This window comes from Micromys minutus (genome assembly GCF_963924665.1).
Source record: "Micromys minutus genome assembly, chromosome: 27".
Lineage (NCBI taxonomy): Eukaryota > Metazoa > Chordata > Mammalia > Rodentia > Muridae > Micromys > Micromys minutus.
The window spans coordinates 16,651,822-16,670,329 of NC_137962.1; positions in this window are offsets into that span (position 1 = coordinate 16,651,822).

The following is an 18,508-nucleotide window of genomic DNA, read 5'->3' on the forward strand; positions in this document are numbered from 1 at the left end:
AAACAGCCTACTTCAGCTCCCTCTTGAGTCCTCCACTGTTCTCCTGTGAGACCTGAATGAGTGTGTGTGGGGGCAGGGGGTAAAGTTATCACCCCTGTTCTGTATAAAGTAACATTGGAACAAGACAATGATCTCTTTAGCTACTTCTATGTGGTTTTTCCTTGCTGAAGTGTCATGAGGGAGACAAGATGGGAGCCATTGCTAGAACCCCATGTTATAGACAAAGACATTGGCAAAAGACCAGAATGGACCAAGCTCAGGGCTCTGTCTGCATGCCAAGAATCTCCTGGTCAAAGTCAAGTCTATGGTAGCTGACTGGCCACAAGCCCACACCTGCCAACACCCAACCGTCTCCCCAACTCCTCCTGCAATGGCTCTCATCCAGCCCGTGTGCTTATGTGTTTAAGAATCGAATCCCTTCAACCCCACTGGCCCAGCCATGACATGGCAGCCACGTGACTTTGAGCTATGAGATAGCAGCCCATGGTGCTGAAGTATGGGCGCTGTCTGAAATAAATCGTGAGGTTAACATGAAATACAGTGGCTAATCCTGCTGCATCTACACCCTTATCGCTATCTCTCATCCAAAATGAAAGCGTCCTAACTGACATTACGACTGGTTCACGTTCATCATGGTGGCCCTGGACACACAATTTATTTGAGGGTTCTCCTGCCTCTGAACTACAGACCACCAGGCCTGTGTGGTCCGGGAAAGATGGGCAGATTATCCATAATCACTGTAGATCTACAATGATGTAGCATGTGTGTTGCCCTCGGGACACACACCCATTCACCCAGTCACACTCAGGGCATGTAATTGTTTTATGTCTGGAGTGCCAACAACAACATATGATTAAGAGCCAACAGGATCCAGCTCAGATGACACTCCAAAACCCTTAGCTCATGTGCATTTACAGAAGCACACAGCAAGCACACAGGTACACACATGAACACGTGCATGCAGAACACATACTTATGTACCTCAATGTATATTACACACAGCTCTTATGCATGTATACACAGTATATATATATATATATATATATATATATATATATGTATATATATATATATATGTGTATATATATATGTATATATATATATATATATATATATAAACACACACACACACATAACAGGTACACACTTTACTATCACACACATACACACACACACACGTGCACACACATCACATAGATGTGTATGTACCACACCTGTGCACACCAATGTAGATGTGCACGTTTGTGAATACTATGTATAAATATATATATATACAGAAGTACCATACCAGAACATACATGTACACACATATACACACATGTATATATACACAGAGAACACATGTATACATGTGTATACTAAAGCACATGCTTACACACATACACAGACCACACACTAGCACATGTACAGACACACAAATCTGCACAGTTGCACACGGACCACACACACATCTCCATCTATTTGATGAGGAAATAAGCTCCTCACCTCTGAGTCCAGCTTCTACTCTGCAGTGCTCGGCCAATAGTGACACTTGCTGATGCCGTCTCTGCCTTGGGAATCCTGCCAGCGCGCAGCACAGGGCATGTGTGAGGTGCCAAACACAAAAGCAGCATTGAATCCCTTTTCTTCAGGAGAGGCAGGTAATTGCTTTCGAGCAATACACGGCTAAGAGGAAAGCTCTCTGCATGTGTTTTGGGCACCGTGACACATCATGTCCTCAAGAGTCACAGGTCGTGCTTGGCTGGGCACACCTGGGTCCTTTGACCTGCATGCAGGAGCTCAGCCTGGGGCTAGTGGCCTTCCTAGCCATGGCGTCTTCCCTCAGGCAGAGAGAGCCTGGGGCACAGGTTATATGCTGCCTTTCTCACTTTGGTCTGTGCATTCACTGTAGGACAGGGACGGGTTGGGACTGCCTGCCTTCTGGCAGCATTGTGGGAGGACCTGGAAGTCACATCGTAAATGTCAATGAAGCCGGCTCCCAAACAAGCTCATTTTTCTGAGCCCAGATGCACCCAGGCCTGGACAGGGAGTTGTCAGCGGTTATGAATGGCTCTCTCCTGGAATGAGCAGGGCTCTGGGAAAGATGCTTTGAAATTTGCAGCATGGAGGTTTTATTTATTTATCTATTTATGTCCTGCCTTGTTCAGAAAGGATTTAAGGCAGCTTATGAAGATACATAAAAACAGAACAAAGGAACGCAGAGAGAAGCAGTGGGGAGTCTGAAGATGCAGGGAACGGGGAGGGCGCAGCCAACCCTGCCTGCAGCCAGCGGCAGCGGCCACAGCCTCCCTGGTGCTCCCTGCCCACAGGGACACTTAGGCCTCTCATGAAACTCTTCTGAGCCTCAGTTTCCTATTCTACAGCCGGAAACGGGGGGGGGGGGCTTCCTGTCTCCCTGTGAACTTCTTTCACTGAACTGAGAATCTGAACTTGTGTCTTTAGGGTCATGAATACTGTTGTGTGCAAACACACACACACACACACACACACACACAACACAGACTGTGGAAATAGCAAATCTCCACATAGGAACCTTCAGACTGTCCCTGGGCCCCTTGCTGTTGGCTAGTCTACTCGGTGATTGGCTGAGCCCCTTCCAGGAACATGCTACTCAATCATACACCATGAAGCCCCACTAGGAAGACAGTCTAAGGACATAGCAACCTATGTTCTGTAGACTGTTCTTATTTATTTGTTTTGTTTTGTTTTGAGACGTGGTCTCCCTATGTCCCCCTAGCTGTCCTGGAACTCACTGCACAGACCAGGCTGGCCTCAAACTCACAGAGATTCTCTTGCTTCTCTCTGCTCCTATGTGGTGGATTAAAGGTTTGTGCCACAGTACCCAGCTGATGATTATTATTTAAAGGGCCAGCTTCATCTTTGCCTTGTGTACCCATACCCTCTACATTTACTGACTATTTTCATTTATCAATTGCTTTGCAGCTTATACTGGTGGGAACAATATCCTCCCCAAGGGAGCCTACACCCTCAAGTCTGGACCCTCTAAGTGCAGCCTAACTGATATAGCATCTTTGTGGATGTAATTAAAGACCTGAACTGAGAGCCCTGAATTTAGGGTATCCCCCAGTTCCACAACCAGGTGGGAGAGAGCAAAGGCTGGGGGCAGCTAGAGAGACAGGTAGAGCTACACAGGAGCTTGGACCACAGACACCTTGAGTTCAGACTTCCAGCCTCCAGGGTGATGTGAGCTGGAGTTCCTGTTCCTCAAGATGCTAGCCTTGTGCTCGTTTGTCAGGGCAGCCACAGGGAATCGCTGCACCGACTGACTCTGTTGTTTACACGCTATAATAGGACCCGCAGGCCCACAGCTATGGCCCGCACAGCCATCACACAGAGCTCACTGCAGGCCCCCGCCCCGATGCTGCCCCTGCCAGCCCCTACCAAGGTCACCTCCCTTTCCATTCAGAGGCATTTTACAGGCTAAATAGATGCGGTCCATCTTCTGCAGCCCAGAGGCACCCACCACTGTGGATCACGCCTTCCTCTCTTCCGGGCACCACTTCCTGTGTGTCCTCTGCCCTCAGCCCTCAGGGTAGGTGAGTGAAGCTGTCCATGTAGATGCTGGGCACAACCTATGCTGCCTGTGCTTAAGATAACTTCTCCCAGGTTTAAACTAGTCTTATTTTCTTCTGGTAAACGGGAAGTTCAGAGACTGTGTGATCAAACAAACAAGTGAAAGGATGAATGAATGAATGAATGAATGAATGAATGAATGATCTTTCCTGGCTCTACCTCCCAGTTACCACCCAACATGGGGCTAATCACTGAAACTCGGCGAATCCAGGTTCCTAGTTACCCACAGAGAGCGAAGGTCTGACCTCTTGCTCAGCCTCCCCGCCCCTCCCACCATGCAGCAGCTGTAGAAGCTACACCCTCCTGGAACCAGCAATGGGGATTATCCAGGCTTCCATACAAAGCAATTTCTAAGCCTTTTAAAATCCGTCCTGGAACATGGTGGCATATAAATAAATAAATAGACCCAAAACAATTTCCATCTGCTTTCTCTACACCAGAGATCTTCGAGTGCCCCTGCCTAGGTGCCTGCACCAGTCAGAGGAGCACCGGGCTAGCACGGGGCTCTCCCACGGCCCCGCATGAACTCTGTGGTCCCTCCTGAGTACCAGCTCAGCAGCTGGGCTCTGCAGCTTGCTCACTGTGAACTGTCAGCTGACAGCTACTAATCTTCAATCAGACTTTTATCAAGAGTTTATTTCTTTTCCTCTCTCTCTCTCTTTCTCTCTCTACAAGACTGTGAATATCAGTGTAGCAGCAGCTGTCACAGGTCATTACCAGCTGCATCGTCCCCTCTATTATGGCAAAATAAAGTCAGATAGAGAGACGGCAAGAGCCGACATCCACAGCTTATCTGGGAATTTGTGCAAGTCAGAGAGAGAGAGAGAGAGAGAGAGAGAGAGAGAGAGAGAGAGAGAGAGAGAATTTGCTGTGCTGTCACATCTGGGCATGTATCTTTTCAAACAAAGGGAAGGACTGTCTGGACAAATGGGGCACCATCTCCCTGCAGAGCCACCTTCAGTGTCCAGTGCCCACATAGAGTGCACTTCCAATACCATCCAGACCAGGGAGAGAAAGGGCAGATGTAGACAGGCCAGGAGGCCAAGGAGAACTCTCTGTGGCCCTTTTAGAGATGGCTTCCTGTCTCATGGGGGCAGGGGGTGACAAGAAATAAATGCAGGGACACCCCTGGGAACTGTGTGACGATTATGCTGGACATGGAATGCCAGCACTGCCCTTGGGTAGGGATGCCCTGAGAGAGACGCAGGGAGGTGATGGTGGCCTTGATGGTGGGTGTGGCATGGTGGCAGTAGTCCTGTTGGCCACAGACAGAAGTGGGAGGGGACAGTGTGACACATGGCTCCATGCTTCAGCGGGGCTGAGGGAGTCATCTGTTTGGGGACAGGGGGGTGACAGTGATTTGGAGATGCCATGATGAGAACTGTACCTGGGTGATAGCAACGACGGTGACAAACTTCCAGTTCCGGAAGCCAGAATCCAGATTAGACTGGCACAGGGTTGGCTCCTTCTGGGGCAGTAGGGGAGCACTTCCTGGAATATTGAGTCCAGCTGAGAGTCTAGAAGTCTCTGCGTCTACTGCAAAAAGCATATCAATAGGTCAGGGGCCCTAGGGAGATTGGGATGTCTGTCCCCAATGTCAGTGCTAGAATCCTCAGGGATAGTGACCAGTCATTTAACCAAGTCACAGGCCTCACTCCCGGCATGAAGGCCCTCTGGCTCATCAGGAAGCACCAGAAGTGTGACATGGTAGGGACCCTATGCTCTCTGTCAGCATTAGGGAGATGATGTTCCACCTCACCTTGAAGATGTGACTGAGACCACCCTGGGGCTGTCCAGTCTGCACTATCTGCCACATACAGTCTACCTGGGCTCCAGCTGCTCACACCCTCCCTCCCATTGATGGAGCTCTAGTGACCAGCCAGAGACATTACCAGCTGTGGGATGCCCAGTCATAGCTTTCAAGGACCTTGGAAGCAGGGCACCATCACAGGGCTGGCTCCCAGCGCTTTAGCAGGGTCACTACAGTTCCAAGGACCTTTAAAACCAATCTCACAGCTACCCTTCTCTCCTGAGAGAACAGTAGTGACCCAGGAACACAGAGCACTTGTCCCTACAGACATGTTTAACAGCAGACCCTCAGGAGGTGGGGAGCCAATCTGGCTTAAGCCCTGAGTCAGCAGTGAGATGGGGCTCCTAGAAGAGTCGTGCCCATGGATAGGGGCCAGGGCTGGCAAAGTGGAGCAGGTGCTAGTTGCAGACTTGGATACCACCAGACAATTCTTCAACTAGAGCCCATTTAAGATTTGTGGACAGCCTGCCTAAACTCCACACAACCTCTTCCTCCTCCTCTACATCTTCCTCTTCCTCCACCTCTTCCTCCTTCTATTCCACCTCTTCCTCTTCCTCTACATCTTCCTCCTCCTCTACATCTTCCTCTTTTCTCCTCTTCCTCCTTCTCTTCTTACTCCTTTCTCTTCCTCATCTTCCTCCCCCTTTCCTCCTTCTGCTCCACCTCTTTGTCCTCTTGCTTTTCTCCTCCTTCTCTTCTTCCTCCTCTTCCTCTTCCTCCTCACCCTTCTTTTCCTCCTCCCTCTCCCCCCTTCTTTTCTTCCCTACCCCCTATAAGCCATAATTGACAAGCACTGGGACACTTTCAATGAATGCACTTCATGCATAGGGATGAAGGGTTAACAGCCTGAGCAAGTTCCAGCCCCTGGAACTGCCTGTAAGAAAAGATACAAGCATCAAAGTACTGGCCTACTCTGTTACATGGCTCTGGGAACTGCAGGTGAAGAAGTCCCATGTCTCTCCCTCCTGGCTTATTACAGTGCACTCACTCACCAAGCATCAGCCACCCCACCCATCCACCATCCATACTGCACCCACACCCTCTCTCTCCCACCCTATGCACCAACAGTCCTTCTAACCACTTCTCCCACACCTTTCCGATCACCCATGGGTCCATCCATACCCCAGCTCCCACCTCCATTCACCATCTATCTGTTTCCCATCTGCCCATCAACCAGTCACCCATCCATCCATTAAGTGGATACTAGTTGAGCTCCTGGTGTGTCTGAGATGCTGTATTAGGTATGCAAGTCACAGGTTAAGAAGAGACCCTGGGGCCAAGGGAAATGGCTCAGCAGGGAAGAAAGCTTTCTGCAAAATCAAGAGTACATTCAAATCCTAAGCACCTACAAAAAGGCCCAGCATGGCTGTGCATGCCCATAAGCCCAGCACTGCAAGGTGGAGGCAGCTGGTTGTGCATGCCCATAAGCCCAGCACTGCAGGGTGGAGGCACCTGGCTGTGCATGCCCATAAGCCCAGCACTGCAGGGTGGATCAGCTGGCTGTGCATGCCCATAAGCCCAGCACTGCAGGGTGGAGGCACCTGGTTGTGCATGCCCATAAGCCCAGCACTGCAGGGTGGAGGCACCTGGCTGTGCATGCCCATAAGCCCAGCATTGGAGGGTGGATCAGCTGGCTGTGCATGCCCATAAGCCCTGCACTGGAGGGTGGATCAGCTGGCTGCACATACCTGTAAGCCCTGCACTGGAGGGTGGAGACAGCTTAGCCAAAACAAAGCTTCAGGCACAGTGAAAGACCTTGTCTCAAAAAATAATGTGGAGAACAATAGAGACAGCCCTGGTGTCTTCCTCCGGCCTACACAAGTTGGTGTTTGGGCTCACCCACATGAACATGCACCAGACAGAGAAGAGGAAGAAGGGAAGAAGGAGGAGGAAGAGGAGGAGGGGCAGAAGGAAAAGGAGGAGGAGAAAGAGAAAGAGGAGGAGAAAGGTCTTCTCTCTGAGCCCCTTGCCATCATCTTCCAAATCAAATCTAAACTCTGATACCTGGCACCAACTCTTTCCTAAGTGGCCTCTTTGCCCCAGTCTCTGGTGGTCCTTCCCACCATCGTCTAAATTCCTGCCGGTTGTCACCAGGTCCTTGCTGCGTCTTCATGTCTATGCTGTACCCTGTCTCATCCCCTCCCACCGGGATGCCTGCTCAGCCGTGGGGCCACCTCCACTAGGAGGCTTTCCTGACTCGGCTGAGGTGACTTGGCTTCTCTCCCTACTGCAGTACTAGGCCAGCACCTGTCCCTACCTTGCAGAAGGCCTGGCACATGCCAGCTGTTCTTAGAACATCCCCTCCAGCCCCAGCTCATCTTGTACAACCCTTATCTCTTATCTAAACCCTACTCCCACCCCACCCTACCCACCCTGTGTGTGTGTGTGTGTGTGAGTGTGTGTGTGTGTGAGTGTGTGTGTGTGAGTGTGTGTGTGAGTGAGTGAGTGTGTGAGTGTGTGTGTGAGTGTGTGTGTGAGTGTGTGTGTGTAAGAGTGTGTGTGTGAGTGTGTGAGAGTGTGTGTGTGAGTGTGTGTGTGGGAGAGAGAGTGTGTATGAGAGTGTGTGTGAGAGTGTGTGTGAGAGTGTGTGTGTGAGTGTGTGTGTGAGAGAGAGAGTGTGTGTGTGTGAGAGTGTGTGTAAGAGTGTGTATGTGAGTGTGTGAGTGTGTTTGTATGTGAGTGTATATGAGTGTGTGTGTGAGAGTGTGTGTGTGTAAGAGTGTGTGTGTGTGTGTGTGTGTGAGAATGTGTGTGAGTGTGTGTGTAAGAGTGTGTGTGTAAGAGTGTGTGTGTGTGAGTGTGTGTGTGAGAATGTGTGTGAGTGTGTATGTGAGTGTGTGAGTGTGTGTGTGAGAGAGTATGTGTGTGTGTGTGTGACTGTGTGTGTATGAGTGTGTGAGTGTGTGTGTGTGTGTGTGTGTATGTGTGTGTGTATGTGGACACACACACACACACACACATGATCTCCCCCACCTTAAGTCATAAGTGACTGGCACACTTTACATGAGTGTACTTTACAGAATAACGCTGAAGGGTATATATACAACCTGGTCAAGCTCCAGCCCCTAGAGCTCCCTGTAGAAAAGGGCTCAACCATGAAAGAGCTTAGTCTGAAGCCCAGCATGAGTTTCCCTCACTCTCCAGCCCTTACCAAAAGGTACACAGTGGTTGCTGGTCTAGTTAGTTCTCTGCAGCTCCTGTATGGGGGGAAAACCCTTTCCTTGAGGGCAGAGCCTCTCACAGACCCTCTAACAGCCACAACCACATGCGAGGGGGTTAGAGGATACTTAGGCCATGGGATCTGGTAGGTGCATACAGGGTCAAGAGACCGAGGGCTGGAAGGAGGAAGTCCGGTTAGACGGTATCAGATAAACAGACAGACATGGCTATACCCTGATGCTGTGCAGTCTTTAGAGATGGCCTGAGACCTGGTCCATTCCACCCTTTCACCCACCTTGTGGCTATCTTAGGGACTTCCCAAAGATCAAGAAGGCCATATCCCCAAAGAGTGCCTAGGGTAGACAGGCTGTTACCAAGAAGATTTGTCCTTGAGGCCAAGCATCTGCAGTCCTTGTTGTCCAAGGAGAGCTAACTCTAGACCCCTGGTCCTTCTGAGGGTCTCAGCATCTTCAAGATACCCACCTAGGTCTGGGATACCCAACCCTCACCTGAAACAAGCACCTACAAGTGGGAGCATCTCCACCCTGCCAGTTTGCAGAGCCTGGGCAGGTCCCTTCTCATAAGCAGTTGCTGTCTGCTTTCCTACCAAACACTGAATTTCAAGGACAGAACCCATGTCTGTTCCCATCAAGTACCAAGTGGCCAGCAAAGAGGCAGAAAGTGAATAAACAAGTCCACAGCATCACCGACACGAGAGTGGTGACAGCCGTCCTTTCCTCGAGAGGCCCCTCATCACCCTGGACCCTGGACAAAACACCAGTCCATTCAATTCTTCCACCAGCCTGGCAGGCCCCAGATTGAGTTGCCCTGCTCCTGGATTGTACTGACCTGCAGGGAAGAAGCTCACCAGAATCAGAGGGAGAACTTCAGGAAGGGCTGAGGCTCTCCATTCCTTTGGTCTTCTGTCCATCTGAGGCCACACATTGGTCACTCCCTATTGTCCATAGCCCCTCATCATTCCAGGGCCCACAAGCCACTTCAGCTGCAGGTGGGAACCAGTCTCCCTTCACACCAGTGGGAATACCACAGATCTCTGCCTGACCCACTCACATCTTTGGCTGATACAAGCTGGAGGAGAGGGAGGATGCTGGGGCAAGGCGGAGCCCAGGCTCTAATCTACAGCTGTCTTAATAAGACCGACAGTATAACAACTAGCCTCATGACAAGCACTGAGCAATGCTTAGCACCTCTATGCCTTGAGGTCCTTCCTTTTCACCACCTCCCAGGAACACCATTGCAATAAAAGGGACCTCTGGGTAGAAAGGGCTCTGGGAGCTCTTAGCTGGGAGTAAGGGGGAGAGGCATTATTGAGGGGTGGGAAAGAAGTCAATCCCAAGAGACCAGTGAATGTAGAGGTGTAGAGTTGCTTTTCTGTGTGGGGCTTTGAGAGCTGGGTTGGGTCCTGTCACTGTGCAGGAGGAAGCCTAACTCAGAAAGGTCATAACATTTGCTCAGAGGAACAAGGAACTGGTATCAGTCAAATCTGGGCCAGCTCCTTTTTCCACCTCTCACACAAGAAACATGGAGAGAGGCTGGTACAGTTGTGGGGCAGGGGGGTGGGGTGGCACAAGCCCAGACCACCAGACCATATTCTCAGTGCTAGCTCCAGAATGGACCCTTTTTTTTTTTCCTGATCCAAATTTATTTTGGGACAAAAGAGGCTCAGACTAGAACTCTGTGTCCTAGAGCCCAGGGAATACCTGTCGACCAGGTGCGCATGTGACAGGCACCATGCTAGGAGCAGTGTGTCAATAGACTCCATGGTGTGAAAGGTCCTCAGTCTCCAGTCTCCCTGACCTCAACCCAGGCTATCCTCCAATCTAGCCCAGTGGCCACATCCCAAGATGACTGCACTCTCCTAGCAAACCCCATTGTGTCCATGGTAGGTGAGGAGTGGGCCCTGAAGACAGAAGGTTTGATGTACCCACATACTATCGGTACCAGGAGATTCTTTACGGATAGGTTTAAAAGATGAACACAACACAGATAAGGAAGCTGGGCCGAGAAACTAGATTTCTGCCTCCTACTACATGACTTTTGTTCGCCATTCCTGACCATACTTCCACACCTCCTGTGTACATGAATGTTTACATGAGCATTCATGTATGTGTGAGTTTATGTGTGTACCCACATTTGTGGAGTATCTTAGTGCATAGGTATGTAAATGAATATGTGTTTGTGGTTTGTTTTCAGATGGAGATGTGCTATGAACACGTGCATAGCTGTGAGTTCTATGTGTGCAAAGATGACTACGTATGTCTATTCACAGGTATGGATGAGTGTTGTGTGCACGGTAAGTTCATAGATATATGTCTGGCTTGAGAATACCTAGATGTGGGTGTGTCTATGTGAAATCCACAGGATGTGAAGCCCTTCAGTCAGGACTCCCCAAAACCGCATAGAGGGTTGGTTTGGGGGAGTTCTGGACTTCTCAAAACCACACACTGAAGGATGCTAGGCTGGGACTCCAACAAAGAAAGGCAGAACCTGGCCCGTCCATCCATATCCTGGAATGCCTACCAAGGTGAGAGGTTAATCCATTACTGATGACCTATTTTGTCATTCCAATGGCCTCAGTCAGCCCGGCCAGGGAGCTCCTGAGCAAACCCAACACCAGGGGGTCCAAATGTGGCCTCGGTCCTTTATAAATTTTATATATGCCTTCAGATCAGGACAAGGAGAGACAAAACAGTGAAACCCTTATCCTCACTCGAGGGGGGCGCATCCCTTGATCTCCTCCTCTATAACCAGGGCATTGAAGCAGGAAGCCATAGGGAGAGGCAAGCAGAAAAGTGCCTGCTACATGGTGCAGCTGGAAATCGAAGAGGGGTGACAAGAGCAGACAGAAAGTGACCCTGGGCACAAGTCAACCATGAGTAGCCACAGTGGTGGATTTGGGGGTGCTGAGTGTCTCCAGCGGTTACCATAAAGACCAGCTTCCCTAGCTCTAAGTGACAACACTCTTGGAACAATACCAAGGGCCCAGGTAAACTGAGGCAGCAACAGTTAGCTTGCCCACATTGTCTAGATGCCCACATGGGGCATCTAGAATGAAGCTCCTGAGAGGCCCTGCCCTCCATCTCTCATGTCCAGCTTGTTCTAAGGGGAGCCCACCTTCCACACATGGCTTGCTCTAAGGGAGACCTTCGGGTGAGTATCGTATTCCCAAACCCTAACCCTGCTGCATGATGTGCGCTGTGACTGTCTTCATCATTAGCAATGTGTGCCTAAATGCTATGAGAAGTCATGACAGTGTAATTAGGAACAGATCTGATTATGATTATGAATTCTCAGTAGATGCTTAGAAAGCCCCATAATCCAGCTAGACACTTTTGTGTCTCACCAGCAGTGTGGCCACTTCCTGAAGAGGACTTCCTTCCTGTATGTTGTCAAAAATGCAACGTTTTTTGAGGCGCATCTTGTTTTGTTGCAAGAGGGAAATGTTCTGCGAGGTTGACATTTGTGATAATATATTATGTCAGGTGAAATAGGCAAGAAGTTAATTAAAGTCAGAGAGTTAATTAATGGGACCCGATACACATTAGCGATCATTACCTCATCTGAGAAGAGTAATTAAAGTGGCGTTGCTGGTGTTTCCATGTTCTCCTAGGTACTGTGTTGACATAGCATATAAGTCACTCAGTGTTGGAGGGGTAACTCCCATCATGTGACCGCTGGGATAGCTGATAGAGCAGCCGCAGCAACTAGATTTGGAAGTAACCTCAGACCTGCGGAGCTCCTCCCTTCTGGTGAAAAGGGACACACATCAGTATATATGGCACAGGGATAGCCAACCGGAAGCTTCAGTCAAGAGAGGGGAAGGCAAAGAGCAGGGCATCCCGCTCTGTATAAGCTGAGGGACCATACTCAGGGCACAGATGACCATGTGAGAGAGCTTGTGACAACGCTCACGATGTGCCCCGATTTGGACACTGGGCCCTGTGGTCATCAAGAGAGGGAAGGTGTGGATATGTTCACTGTGACAGGCGTATCTGCTGGCATCCTCGTGGGTGTACACATATGTAGAAGGCCCTGAAACTGATGGCAGAGGTAGACTGGGCTGAGGGACAGAAAGATGAGTATGAGGCAGGGGCATGGCTGTCTTGCATGACTGGCCTGAGGCTTTGCTGGGTGGAGTTAGCAAGGTAACATTGATGGGATCTGGTGGACACTGGCCAAAGCCTTGGGAAAGGGATTGTCCCTTGACCTGAGAGGGAGAGAACACAGGGGTAGCCAGAATGGAATTAGGCACTTAATCAATAATAGATCTGATAGGTGCATAAAGGGTCAAGAGACAGGGGGCTGGAAGGAGGAAGTCCAATTAGACAGTATCGAAAAGCAGATCTCAGGCTGGGGATATGGCTCAGTGGTTGAGACTCTTTGCTGCTTTTGCACAAGACTCCAATTCAGTTCCTAGCTTCCATGTCAGGAGGCCCACGGCCACCTGTAACTATAGCTCTGGCCTCTGAAGGCACCCACACCACATACCATCACTCACACACACATTTTTAAAGTAAAAAATTAGATCTAAAGATAGGGCTAGCCCTTCAGCTTTGCTGGAGAGCAGCATCTCCAAGGCTTGCAGGATTCTGCTCTCTGTCCTCTGGGCCTAAAGCCCTCCTGGAGTTAGGATCAAACTGAGGGGCTGGAGTAGGGCCTTCAAGCCATGTTTGTGGATTTTAAAGAAGCAGATACTTGCTTGACAACAATGGCCCCTTAGCCTTCTATATCCTTAGCCTTCAGTGGTGTCTGGAGCAGGAAAGGCTTGAGTTCTAATTTGCTGTCACCTATCTTTTCTGGGCAGTCATAACAATTGATTGTTAGAAACTGACATTCCTCAGAGACCACCAGGCCAGCTGTGAGGGCTGAGGGACTGTTACTGGCAGGATTGGACTGTTCCAAGGTGGAGTGCATTTCTTCCGGCAAGCTCTGAAATGGCATTTCCGCCTCAGGCAGCTATGACTCACTGCTCTGAGTGGTCATCCCACCCACACACAGAGGTTCTTGATGTATAGCTTCTACAGACTGCCATTGTGCACAATTTCACAACAAACAAACCAGTCCACCTTCGTGATGCTAATGGTCAGCCAGGGAAGAGATCGCCTGCAGGGGAAAGAAATAAGGAGGAATGACAGGTTTAAGAAGCAGAGGCCCAAGGCAACAGTCCCCCTCCAGGCACTCACGTGGCTAGGCACAGTTGTTATGTCCACAAAGGTGCAGGCTGATGACTGGACCCTTGGCTGCCAGCCTTCTGTACCCTCCCACAAGCTCTAAAGATGGCACCTGAGTTGGCAGGTGCTGATAAGCTGGCAACCGACTAGCTCTGGCCAAGGTGAACAGAAATCCCAGGATCCAAGCAACAGCATTTTCACTGCAGATGACAGAGGAGGGCAGAATGTGGCTGGAGGCGCTGGGCTTCCTGACTCCATAAAAACAAATTGCTGACAGTTCTGCATAATTAACAACATGTGGTAATTGGAGCTTGAACAGTGCAGGATGCCACACCGAGGGGCTTGTGGAAGTAGTGGCATGGAAAATATGTGTGAACCACATGCCCATGCATGTGTGAATGAATGTGCTGTGCACACAAATGTATTCTTATGCATACAAATGCACATGTATGCACAAAAGCCTTGGGTACTGGGTGCTCACTGTGGGACAACCTCAGAGGCTCTAGGGGGTAGCCCAAAGGGGGAGCTACAGTTATCAGTCTGATTTAAGAGGGGCAGCAGCTCATAGTGGAATTGAAGGAGTTGAAAGAGAGAATTTCATCCCCAACAGGGCCCAGCACACTGCTACCCTGGGCTGGACATCATCTTGCTCCTGGCTCCTTTTTCCTCCATCTCCTATCCAGTTGGTCTTTCCATTTCCAAGACCATAGCAGGGATAGCCTTTGGCCAGATAGAGCACAGCTGGTCCTATCTGCATTGGGGCAATCCCTATACCCCACCCTGTACTGTGTTGGCAACCTCTCTGGGTACCTCTCTGCTCCCATAACAGGCCATGTGTCCCACACAGCATCCTCCTGGAATTAGAAATGATCATAGCCATCTCACTGTACCATCCCATGGTGACTTCCAGGCGCCTGGGAACAAGGACTATCAGTCACTGACTATCAGGGCTCAGCAGAGCCCCCAAAACCCTGGTGTAACACATTTTTTCTATTTGGACCTTGTTGGCTCTGTCTCCTCTTTTAAGCACAATCATACCCCCTCCTCAGGACCTTTGCACTCACTGCTTTAGTCTGGGAGTCTTACTCCAGAACTCTACATGGCTCACTCAGGGCTAGACTCAACTGTCTCTCCTTAGAGTACTTCCATCAGCCCCCTAATGTAGACCCTATTACCATCTGCAAGATGGTCTATCATCATCACCATTGCATCCAGCACTCTAGAATGTTCGTGTATCTTCACCTAAGCCCAGCCACTCCCCTTGAAGGTATATTCAGAAAACAAGCTGATCCTGTTTCCAACATGCAGCAGCAGCAATGGTGGTGGTAACCATGCTAAACTCTCCACAGGAGGACTTGGAGCAGGTGATCATTCCTAGGGGTGATCTGATGCCCACCTCTCTTCTTATTAGAAGCTCCCTAAGTCTAGAAGAGCTCAGCTCATACACCCTTTCCTTGGAAAGGTGCAAATCACACTCTGAACCACATTGCCTATTCACAGCAGACAGACAGGGAAAGCCTGACATCACTCTCTAGGAAGCAGTTCCAGCTCTGAGAAGAAGCCCAAATGTCCCTGGTACTAACCCTGAGGCCTTGGCTTTGAATGTCCTGCTGGAACTGCAGGCTACTCTGTTTGGGAGGGGCTTGCTGAGCTCAGTGGTGGGAAGACAGCCACTGCCAACCGTGAAAGCGATTTGAATCTCCGGAGCGGTGTGAAGCCAGCAGCTTAGCCCCCATCATGTCTAGTATTCGTTTCCCTGGGACACGCTCATGCATAGCCAAGAAGATTCTGCATGTTTATGCACGGCACCGCCAGAATAAAGCAAGTCGAGTCGCTGTGAGCACTGGGTTCCCAGCTTCGGTAAGTGGACTCCTTGCAGAAATCACACAGAGAAAAATCTCAGCTGTCTGGGCCACTCTGGATGAGAGATGGAAGTAGGGAGGGGCCCTTCCCTAAATGCTCACAAAGACGAGGAAAGTCCCTGTGGGATTCTGTGTCCTGAAAACCAATGTATAGGACTGTCAACAAATGCCTGGCAATTACCCTTCTGCCCACTTCCAACTGGGAGTAGCATTCCTCTTCTGAGACAGGTACAGAGGCAACTGGAGATATTGTTTCTAGGCTCCTACCTGAGCTGGGGATGCCATCTTATTATATGGGTTGAGACACACCAGCCTGCAGCCTTGAAGCTCTGCTGATGGTATACAAAGTGTCTGGGACCCAGTAGCTCTGGAACTTGTTCCTGTCACATAGCTTCTGCTCCTGCAGCAGCTTTTTCCTGCCTGTACTGGTCCCATCTTGGATTTGGGCCTCACTGGCTTTGGCCTCTGAGCAAACACAGGTACTTCCCCTTAATCCCGAGAATGTGCCCATGGAGTTGCAACATCCTGATCAGACTTCAGTAAATGTAAGGAAGACCAGACTCCATCAGCCACAGCCAGTCCTCTGGACCTCATGGATGGGACCCAAGATAGGAAGTGTCACCCCGCTGGCCCTGGCCCTGTGTTGTGGTAAACAGCACCACTGTAGAAATACAACAGGACCCTGAGCCTGGACCACAGGATGCTCTAAGCCACTCAAAATATCTCATCCGGTCAGGTGCATGAGGTTGTCATAAAACCTTTCACACTTGGGCTGGAGACAGATAGCCAGTGTTTGCTGTGTTGCATGGGAGCCTGAATTTGGGTTTCGGGGACCTGTGTGAAGACAGACAGAAACCCCTGCACTCCCAGGGTTCCTCTTAGAAGATGGACAGCGAAGACAAGAGAAGCCCTGCAAGCTCTCGGGCCAGTGAGCTTGCTTATGCAGTGATGAAAAATAATAAGAAATCCTACCTCAGATGAAGTGAAAAATAGCTGCATGCCTGAGATTGCATGCATGAACAAACATGTGCACACATGGCCGGGTGTGGGGGGGGCAGAAAGACAGAGACAGAGCGACAGAGAGAGACAGAGAGAAGAGAGACTTTTAAAAAAGAACTCCCACAAACCAGATACCCACCTCTGTCCACTGTAGACACTTCCAGCAGGCAACCAGCAGGAGGAGCACCAGGGAGTACTGGTGTCTAGGGAAAATATGGCCTGGCTGCCATACTAATGATACCCCACTCCCTCCCCAAACCATCCCTTTCAAACTGGCTCTCCAAGCTATAATCTGGAGGCTGGTTAATTAGAACCAATTTTCTCTGGATCCAAACAGTGTTTACTGTCACATATGGGCACTTAGGGGACAGAGGCAAATACCCCACAACTTCGGAGAGAAAGGACATCTATCCGTGCAAAGGGGCCCTTGGGTTTCTGGGACTTAAAGGGACAGGCCAAGAAGGGCTAAGGCACAGAGTGACCCTATGGGAGTTCCTACAACTGGAGCCTCAGTTTCCCCAAATACTAAGAATATTCTGACTGCCGACTGGGGGTTATAAATATGAAACATTTTAATACTTGCTGCAGGCATGTTCCAGACGCTCACAGCTCCCTCGCCCTCTCTTTGGCCCCATCAGCTGCTCTCAATTTCCTCAGTGTTCTTTGTCCCGTCACCTGAAGAACATGAGCCCTGTATTGGCATTGGGCCTGGGCAGAGTAAGTTGAAGATGCCCAAGGATTTGTGCAGGACTCTGACTCAAGGTTTCAGGAACAAATACTAAACCGCAAGATGATCACATAGAACCTGGATCATTTGCTGCTTAAAAAAAAAAGTCTCCAGGGAACTGGGAAGGTCCACGGAATTTTTTCTCATCTGGTATCTCCTAAAAGCAGGGATCATCCTGTGCACACTGCATGCAGGGAGACCAAGTATTATGACTAGAACTCTGGCTGCCAGATGTGGGGTCCAGTGGCCCAGGAGGGACAAGAAACTTTCCGAAGAAGAAACACCTTAACCTTGGCTTGGCCATGCAGATGGTGGCTGCAGAGGCAAATGTAACATGGGTGGGCATAGGTTGGTCTCCATTGTCAACGTGACTGAATTGGGTACATCTCGGGATTTGTCTGGGAGGGGGTTCCTGAGGAATAGCTGAGGGAAGGTCTTCCCTAAATGTGAGGGGTACCATCTGTGAGCTGGGAACCCTGATGGAACAGACGGAGCAGAGAGGCGAGTGTGTAGAGAACTAGCATCTCCTCTCCCTGCATCCCTCCTCTGATTCGCCATGCTTTCCCGCCTGGCCCCTCGGAAACCATGACTTGAAATGTAAAACCTTCCCTTTAGAGTACATCTGTCAGGTATCTGGTCGCAAAAACCAACGTAACTGGCAAGCTCTCCGTAACCCATCATACCTGTGTCTCATGGTGGTCAGAATCCAGCCCATACGCTCTAGACAGGAAGAACCTGGCTTGGGACCCTGCTAAAGCTATTTGTCCCTGAGCTTCCGTCTTCTCTGTAAATGGACACATTATTCTAACCCAGGTCGTTTTGGAATACCTTGCTATCCACCCCTTACTCTTGCCATCTATCCCTTACTTCACCTCTAACCTTGTGACAGTCCCAGCAGTCATCCTGCACCCACACTGAACCCCAAGTTCCTCCTCTAACCTTTAGGATCTTGCTCAATATAGGTTAGATGCATGGCCATTGACACTCAGAGGGACAGCCAGGTGCTGCCGGCCACCTACCGAGACTTCAGGCTGAGAAGGAAGGAGCCAGAAGCCTATCTGATAGCCAGTCCTTCTCTGAGAGAAATGCTCAGAGGATTATGTCAGGTGACAACAGGTAGCTGTCCCTCCTGACCTACTCTCTTGCTGGTTCTCTGGGTTATACA